Below are 9,703 nucleotides of genomic sequence, written 5' to 3'. Positions count from 1 at the left end.
ATGGCGGTAGCGGGGGTATTTTTGCATATGATTGTGAAGTAAGTACATATAATTTAACAGACTGAAAACCAAAACTGGTGTTGTTGGAAAAGTTAATAATTTAACAGACTGAAAACCAAAACTGGAGCACTGTGTATCGTCGTCGTACATCAACATTCTGTCTGTATCATAAATGATACATCAAAACAAAGTACGCTGATGCGCATAATCATTGAATGTAATGTTCTATAATAATAATAATTAACATATTTTACTAATGAAATAAATATTAATGGACTTAGGCATACAAGAGGAGACTTATCGAGTATTGGCATATTGGGCGTAGCTTAGCGGCACAGACAGACATCCTCCAGACTGAGCATAGTAGCGCTACCTCCTCTGCCACAAATATACGGTAGTTTTACTCCATTTTCGAGTCAGTGTCTTTGTGTGACGTCCGTGTCTTTGAACGGACCAATCACGGCACGGGACTCGCTCACCTCGTCCCCCGCACCCCGTATTTTTGACAGCATCGGTTTCATGAAATAATTGCTCTAAAATCCGTCTAGAGGATTCCTAGTCTATGCTTAGCGGAAAGGAACCATCCTCTAAAATTTGTCATTTAAATTAATGACTTTTCTCTTTGACAGAGAGTTCATATTCAATTGGCAAATTTTTGAGGATTGGATCCTTTTAACACAGTCATGAAAAACAATGTTTGTATAGTCTGTAATAGACTTGAATGCCATAATTATAACTGTAAGTAATAATTACGTAATTATGCCATTGTTGTTTCCTGTGAAATTTTCCTAAAATTTCCTAGAACTTTTCAAAACTTTTGGAAATATTTCCGCAACTTGAACATCTGTATACACATTGTAACATAATCGACAAAATAATTGAATACAAAAAAGACTGGCGGGAATGAATTTGGGGAAGGTTTACATTATTATGTATTGTTATTATACTTATTGTACACACATAGAATGTATGAGTTTATACATCCATTCTGGGGCCTATTTCTCGAACGGTATTAGACTAATATTATTAGTCTACGAACTGTCAAATCGTATAGGTTACTATGGCAACACACTATAGTAGTTTATGCAACAGTGATATAATAAGGGTTCTTAAAATTCAAGGGTCGAAGTTACAAAACGAGACGTAGTCGAGTTTTGTAAAAAAAGACCCGAGAATTTTAAGAACCAATTATGAGCTGTTGCATACATTACTTTTTCTATGACAGCTGCAGCAAAAAAAAAAAAAAAAAAAAAAGTTATTATTAAAAAAATGAGTTATTATTAAAAAAAAGAGTTATTATTTAAAAAAAATTGAGTTATTATTTAAAAAAAAAGGGTTATTATTTAAAAAAAAAAAAGAGTTATTATTGTAAATGAAAACATACCTCTTTCAATCAAGATGATCGGAACTTGTATCTTTAAAAAAAATAAAGCAGTTGTATTATACTCATAAGATGACTGCTAGCAGTCATCTTATGAGCCTATAGACAAAGCATTCAAATGACATTGCTTTAGATATCACTGTCAGTCATTTAATTGACACATTTAAGTGCTGGAGTAGAAAAATAATATTAGACTAATACCGTTTGAGAAATAGGCCCCTGTACGTATCGTGGAGGTTGTAGAATATAATGTAAACGGGTAGGTTAGGTTTTTATAATACATCGATTTTATTGATTGAACCAAAGAGCTTTGATTGTAATAGAGAGGTAAAGTCTAAGAAAACATCGTGCTGCTTAGTTTGACATGCAAAACAGATGGCGCGACTGAGTTGTCAAACGTCAACTTTTGACAATAGAGTTAACGCAAAATGTATGGAGCTCATAGAAGGTAGCATCCTATAGAAGTGGTCTACGCGTGCCTCCGTGAGGGACAAAACATACGCAATGCGACGCAGTGATTGGTCGAATTTATTTGTCATGGTGGGCAACAAATGAATTCGACCAATCACGGTGGGGAATAAAAAAAGATGTGAGACTGTGACAATGACAAACAATAATAGCGCTTTCGCTGCTACTCCTACTGAAAGATGTAACATAAGTCTATCCCGTTCTGTCAGTTATCCCCACCACTCATGCCCAATCCAGTTTAATACTAGATTCATGATGGAGCTGTACAGCGCCATCTCGTTGACCTGTCAAATTCGAAGCACGAAATTGTCTTAGATTTTACACATCTTAATCAATCTTTGACTGAACTGGACTTTGACTAACCGGAATCTTGCATATTTTCGGTGTATTACAAAAATCGTAGTGTAAAATGGACATAATAGATGTACAGAAATATGAATATTCGATGCCTTAATAGTAGAAATGGTGACTCTTTTTTTTAATTTGTCATTATAATATATACAATAATTTTTTTTTTTAAGTAAATAGCATAGGATGTTCTATAGGAAAATGATGTTTGAATTGAAGTCGAGTTGCCATAAAAAATAAATTGTTCGTATTTTCACTGAATAAAATGTTTTGAAGAAATGGTTCTCGTGATAGAGTCTGTGCGGAAAGGGAAGAGTCGTGAAATGTATGGGACCCAATACATTCTACGACTCTTCTCTTTCTGCACAGACTTTATACACCGTGCTTTATTAAACTCCGTTAATTTCAAAACACTAATGAGCATAGCTCTTAAGTTATGTTGATGGTGATCAGAGCTCGGCGGGGGGTGAGCTATTTACCTTATAATTTGACAAGTCTTACGTCATATTATAAGGAAAATAGCTCACCCCCGCCGAGCTCTGATGATGAATAAATATGTAAACAGGCCCTAAGGAAAGTGTACACGCTCGTGAGGGCCTAATCAGATTTTTTTTAATCTTGAAAATGGAGTTTATTAGAATACCGGTGTGGTTGAGATATAAACTTAATTTAAGCTCAGGAATGCACCCTTGAAATTAACGGAGTTGAAAAAAACACGGTGTATAGTGTATGTATACCATTATAAATTCGCTTGATAAAAACATTCTAAAATACTACAAGTAACACTGGGCACAATTCGCCTTATTAGGCTGAGTTTCCACCAGAGATGTGCGAGGGATGAGGTTGTTAAGAACTAATAGAATCACTTGATTGGTTTTCCTTGCTCAGCGTGCAGGGATACTATTGTTTCTTAACAAACATCTCACGCTACACATCCTCGCACATGTCTGGTGGAAACTCAGCCTAATAAGGCGAATTGTGCCCAGCCAATTAAACTAGCGTCAAGTTACGGTACAAACTAAACAGAATAATAGAATACCACTTAGTCTAGAAGTATCTTTAAGAAAATTCGCACTCAAATAGCAACGTATCCGAGTTCAAAATTACTGACACAAGTTTGTAGTCTGGCTTTAGGCAGTGTGAAACAATTACGTATCTTATTATTGTAAGAATTTTAAGCCATTTATTATTAAAAAAGATCACTTAACCCTTCGTATGTATAAGCACTGATCAGTTTGAACGAATTTAAACCTATTGTATTAAACAATGGATTTAAATTCGTGCGCACTGATCAGTGTTTAGACATACGAAGGGTTAATCCTCTCGCGTTGAATGGTGATCCATATGACAGTTCATTTATTAAGGTTTTGTCACGTAAAATGTTTGTAGACATTTTTTTTACAACTTTAGCACGTTATTTTATTTATAAAATGTAACATTTAAATAATACGGTAGACAAATATTTCTTCCATTTTTTTAAGCCCATACAAAAGAGACTTGAAGGAACTGTCATATAGGGATAGGGATCTTCATTCGACGCGAAAGTTCATTACAGAGTATGATCGCATGGGACGCATGATAAATTATTTGTGTCACTTAATTATAATATTATTAAATGTGACATAAAGGTGTACTCGTATATTATTCAAAATGACGCACTGTCTTTAGTGGGTCACGTTTAATAATTTGACTATGATTATTTTTATTGAATATTAATTTTTGGCTAATTTGTGACATTTCGAATTCAGAATGACTGGAATTTATTTGATATATTTCGTGCGGTAATGCTTCTTAAATTATTTATCCATCTGTCTTTATCAACTTATGTTGTTGTACCAAGAATTGTAATACAGTACACAGTAATAGTGTTTAATTTGGTACCAACTAAAGCTCTGTAAAATCATTGATCTGTTTTTTTTTAATGTATTTATTACTACGAAATAGTACCTACGTGTTTATATTCATATGCATACGCAACAATGTTTAATAGAAAATCATAGCATATCATGATAACGACATAGGGTCATAGCACGTCCGATCAAAATAACGCCTTGATTAATTTATCTATTATAATAGTAGTATAGAGATACAGTGGCCTTGTGCTATCTATAGACTATAGGATCACCCCCTTAATCGACAAAGTGGTACCCGTTGAGCAGGCTGGATTCAGGAGAGGTCGGAACTGCTCGGACCAAGTGCTCTCCCTCACCACACACATAGAGGCGGGTTTCCAGAAACGACTTAAGACCGTGGCCGTTTTTGTGGATCTTTCAGCCGCGTATGACACGGTGTGGAGAGAGGGCTTGTTTTACAAACTCATGAAGACAATCCCATGCCGGCGGACTACCAGCCTTATAATAAACATGCTCGGTAACAGGGAATTTATCGTGTACTTGGGAGATAAGCAAAGCCGCACCAGGAAGCTAAAGAACGGCCTACCCCAAGGTTCAACATTAGCGCCCCTGCTCTTTAATTTGTACACCTACGATCTTCCCGATACCGTGTCCAGGAAGTTTGTTTATGCCGACGACATCGCCGTTGCACACCAACACGTGGGATTTCAGGAGTCGGAACAAACCCTTAGCAAAGACCTAGAAGAGCTAACCAACTACTTCAATATATGGCGCCTGCGGCCTAATGCCAACAAAACGGAAGTGTCTGCGTTCCACTTAAACAACAAGCTGGCTGCATACAAACCCAATGTTATTTTTGAAGGGAAAGCTCTTTGCTACAACCCCCACCCTAAATATCTAGGTGTTACACTAGACCGCTCCCTTACGTTCAATCCCCACCTAAGCAAGCTAGGTAAGAAACTGGGCACCCGAAATAACATACTGCACAGATTAACCGGCACATCTTGGGGAGCCTCAGCGGATGTTCTGCGCACGACTGGACTCAGCCTAGTCTACTCGGCAGGGGAGTACTGCGCTCCAGTTTGGCTAAACAGCGCACACACTGAAAAGGTCGATGTCCAACTGCGAAATACCATGAGGTGTATAACGGGGACGGTCAAGTCGACGCCTATTCGTTGGCTGCCAGCTTTGAGCCACATTCCACCTCCTCACCTCAGAAGACAGCACGCCTTGGTAAGGGAAAGCGAGAAAATAGTCCAGCACCCAAACTTACCCGTCTATCAAGAGTTCCTACACCCACCAAAGCACCGCCTGAAATCTCGGAACCCACCATACGAAACAGCAAAAATTCTGCGGGAATGTGGGTTCAATATAAATGAGGAATGGAGAAAGGACTGGATGTCAGATCCGCCTAGACAGTCCCTATCGAACTTCGACCCTACAAAAAAGCCAGGATGTTTTTCGTCTCCCAGAAAGGAATGGTGCCAGATCAACCGACTTCGAACTGAGCATGGACGCTGTGCCGATTATATGTTCAAGTGCGGGTGGCGAGACTCGCCAGAGTGTGACTGCGGAGCTCCAAAGCAGACTATCCACCACATAACAGTCGACTGCCCTAAGAGAAAGTTTATTGGCAACCATGAAGACTTGCTCGCTCCTAGTGAAGACGCAGCCCTATGGGCCAAGACATTGGATATAGTTCTTTAATTATTTATTACTTTCTAATACTTTAAGCGACTCGAATCTTGCCATACGATTTAATTAATTAATCTATAGACTGATTGAGTTCACAACCCAGCAACGGCGGCGATAGTTATGTAAAGTCATGGTCGAAACTAAACGTCAAGTCTAAAGTAAGCTTCCTACAAGCACAAGTAGGTATCTAATCATCTATGTTTTAGCCGATTATTATCTTTAGGGGCCTACCCTAACACATACGGCAATATCAGTCAATGAGGTAATGAAAATGAAGGAAAACCATGGGAAAAATATGGGAAGTACATAAAAGAAACATGAAAACCGGAATTATTTTTATACATTTTTGTTATTCCGCTTAAAACGTGTTTTTGGCGTAGTCCCACCGGAATCTTTTTGACACGGTTTACGGTGATAGCCGTACGGCTAAATCTTAAAGTTTAAACTCAATTGGCAAGTACGGCTATAGCCGTTACCGCCGCTGAACGCGTTGAGCGCTAAGCGGGTTATACTGTATTTCATAGCTGACAGTGGAAGGTGAATGCATTTCGAGTAGATTTTTAATTATTTTTTTGAAAATAATCTTTGTTGTGGGTTCCTTGAGCTCCCAGTAAGCAATGCTGAAATAAGCTGTATCAATGTTTTATTGTACGCCTTAATAGCAGCAAGCGATATTGTAATAGTTTTGAATATCAAATTTACTTCCATAGAGCTAGCTAGATTTTATACAAGCGTCACAAAATCGTAGGATTATGACATGTGACGCACTCTAGTACATAATAACAAATGACGCGTGTCCAAATTGTTTGGACATCAAGATGTTGAAGCGTCACATTTGATAATATTCTGCTGACACATAAATGTATGTGTATGCAGGGCCGGATCTAGGGTAGAGCGAGTGGAGCGGCCGCTCTAGGCGCCGGATGGCAAGGGGGGCACCAAAATGGCAAAAAAAAAGTTTTAAAAGACGCGAGTGTGGCGAAGGGGAGGGGGGGGAGGGGTCGAAAATACGTTTGAAAACTTCAACGAAGGGCGCCAAAACCCGATTTCGCTCTACCCTGATCAAGGGCTCGGGCCGGCACTGTGTGTATGTTTTTGTTGTGTATTATGGTCTACACTAGCATTGGTCACTAAATAATCCTCTCTTCTGTACAGATGTAGTGCATAATCCTTTACCATCGTATTTTCACGGAAACGTACCAACTTGTCATACTATTTCAGTCAGTCTCAGTACAAACAATACTGACGTTGACTGAAGTCCAATGAATGACAAATAAGAATGTTTCCGAGATAATACGATGGTAAAGGGTTATGCACTACATCCTGTAACACCTGCAATTTCATTTTGTTTAACTGAAAGTTTTGATTTCGCGCCTTTTACTAGTGATACCACTGGTTAACCAGATTATATACATTATTTTAATTGTATTAAGACTTATATCACTTGTGCCAACGCTAAAAAAGCAAAGTAGAGCCAATATTCAAGCCCGTTTTATAGAAGAGGCCATTGCTTATTTAATGGGCCATTTTATTAAAAGTTGTAAGTACAATGGCCATCAAATATATCGGAGCGGCCGAGGTGCTTAAAAACGCACTTTAACGCCTTGACAATAGAGGCGTGTTTAGATATTTGTGAGCCCCTTGGCCGCTCCGATATATCTGATAGCGACTGTACAGTGTACTTACACTTACACTATTTTTTTTAATTTGGAATTTTTGAAGTGAAAACTTCTTTAGCGGCGCGGGCACTTTTTGAGGTGGGGAAAAAATGATAAACTCGAGACAGCGTAAGGCATTCACGTGACCGTAAGGTTTAGATGGCATTTAAATGAATAAAGAAAAACTCAATGACATAATTCAATAAAGCTACATCTTGATGAAATCGCAAATAAAAGTGGTGAATAAAACTCAAAATATCATGACCAATATTTAGATGCGAAGTCTGCAAGGTAACTTTACAATTTCTATTCGAATTTTAAACAAGCTCACTGACCAGCAATTTCGGAACTAAAGTTTTTCAATAGAAAGGAGGATGGGTCAATTATACATAGTGCTGCAGACATTTTGGACTAGTCATTGAGTTTTCACTTCTGTCGGGACTCCCGGAGTGCAGCCCGTTGTTTTTTTTATGTAATTTCTACTCAAAATCACACGCTTATCGATCCAGGAGCAAAAATGTGTCCTGAGATTTTTATTCCATCCCTTTACCATTTTTCATAGACTTTGTATGACGGTATCGGAATGGAAGAATCGAAAAGTTTATGGACATTTTGCGACACTTTTCTCATATTAGGATCGAAAGAATTCGTCATTCTGAGTAGAAATAACATAAAAAATCTAAAAAAAAGTGGAATGTACAATTTTAGATAAAATCGCCCTAGTATTTTTTGTGGTTACCGGGGTACGAGTATATGCCGGCCAATATGACTAGTCAAACTGTTTTTTATTATCCTGGCATGTGATTTAACAATAAACCTTTCCAAATAACGATTACCTAAGTTTAACACTTTGCCGACAATTCGAAATAGGTCAATTTGATCATCCCGTCTGGACGGGCCTTAAGGTTAATTTCTAATTGTACCTTATGTCTGTGAGTCTTATTCGCTACCCACATTATGTTACCTTTTTCTTGAAAATGTCTGACGTTAAATCTTCATATTTAAATGTGTACAATACAATTAAAAGGGGCTCACCTGTTCGGACAAATTAGTACATATTTAATATATTCTTAGTTGTATCTACTTTGTTAAGTTATTATACATGTATACATATTATTTCGATTGTACTAACTATTGTTAGATAAAATTTACTTGTTCCCATACTTTTGTCAATTCTTGTACATATCTTTTAGTTTTCAGTTAGCGTTCTTCGTGTCGTGTTATCATTATCACAGTTGTTTTACCCGGTTATTACACTAATGCGAATTCGCATGTCGCTCCGGTGTATGACCGTGACAGCGCTATGCGCGTATATAGCGATGTCTCGCTCGGACACCGCCTTTGGTTGGAAGCAATCCAAAATAGTCTCGAAAAAGACTGCCAATGTGACTATATTAATAATATTATTATAAAATATCTCAAAGTAAATGTAGAAGATATCCAAAATCTTATCGAAATTGTAAACTAAACTAATTAATTAATTATAACTCCTGTGGTTGTATACAAATTATGGTTTAGACCTAAATATAACTTTTAGGACTCTTAAACCTTACTCACGGTTCTATTTGCAATACTTACTGTGAGAATAAGAGAAAACTATGTGCTAGAGTGAGAAAGTAACACATTAGGTAGTCATATATAGCCATTTCACTCTAGCATATAGCTGCCTCCTCTCGTATGCAAGCGGACCGTGCAGTAGTTTTAAAATGTCATCCTTATCTAACCACTAGGTACTATACCTATTTAGAAAACGTGTACATATGTTTGTATCGATTAAGACAGCTTTTTTACCTATTAGACCCTTTTATTCGTATATTTTTTGTTTAGAGCAATAATTATAAATACAATTTTAAATTATTGACTGATTTAAGTGAAGTTTTATTTTAGTTTTAGAATAGATTGTCCTCATAGTATAGAACCCTGCTTTTCTTAAGCATGGATGTTGCGTCGAGAAGCAGTGTGGCAGATCCTTCAGCGCGCCTGGTCCCTCCAAATTTGAATAGAACCAAAATGAGGCAGGCCTAATAACAATTCGTCCACAAAGAGAATATTTTAACCACTATCACAGCCACTATGGCCTACCCTACCCAACAACGGCAATACTATTGCTCAAAGGTCGCTATGGTGCTAGACTGGCGAAAGCGAAAACAATTAAGAGATGAGATTTAGGTATAAACAACAGAGGATTTTTTTGTTCCTCTATTTGCCTCTCTATCCCTCTATATTATAGTAAGGTTTTGAGTGGTTTGCACACAGAAAAAAAAGTATAATGCGTTTACTTATTTTTCCAAATAAATCCA

The 9,703-nt window shown here is 37.4% G+C and overlaps 1 long non-coding RNA gene across 1 annotated transcript; it reads right to left on the bottom strand.

Annotated features, from left to right (window-relative positions):
- Positions 1–2,113: 2,113 nt before the first annotated feature.
- Positions 2,114–2,911, bottom strand: LOC134661040 (uncharacterized). Its single transcript, XR_010097921.1, has 2 exons — positions 2,862–2,911; positions 2,114–2,196 (listed from the first exon to the last, which is right to left on the bottom strand). It is a non-coding gene; the product is annotated as an uncharacterized LOC134661040 (long non-coding RNA).
- Between the last annotated feature and the right edge of the window lie 6,792 nt (positions 2,912–9,703).

This window comes from Cydia amplana, chromosome Z (genome assembly GCF_948474715.1).
Source record: "Cydia amplana chromosome Z, ilCydAmpl1.1, whole genome shotgun sequence".
Taxonomy (NCBI): domain Eukaryota; kingdom Metazoa; phylum Arthropoda; class Insecta; order Lepidoptera; family Tortricidae; genus Cydia; species Cydia amplana.
This window is presented reverse-complemented; position numbering and strand designations above follow the sequence as displayed.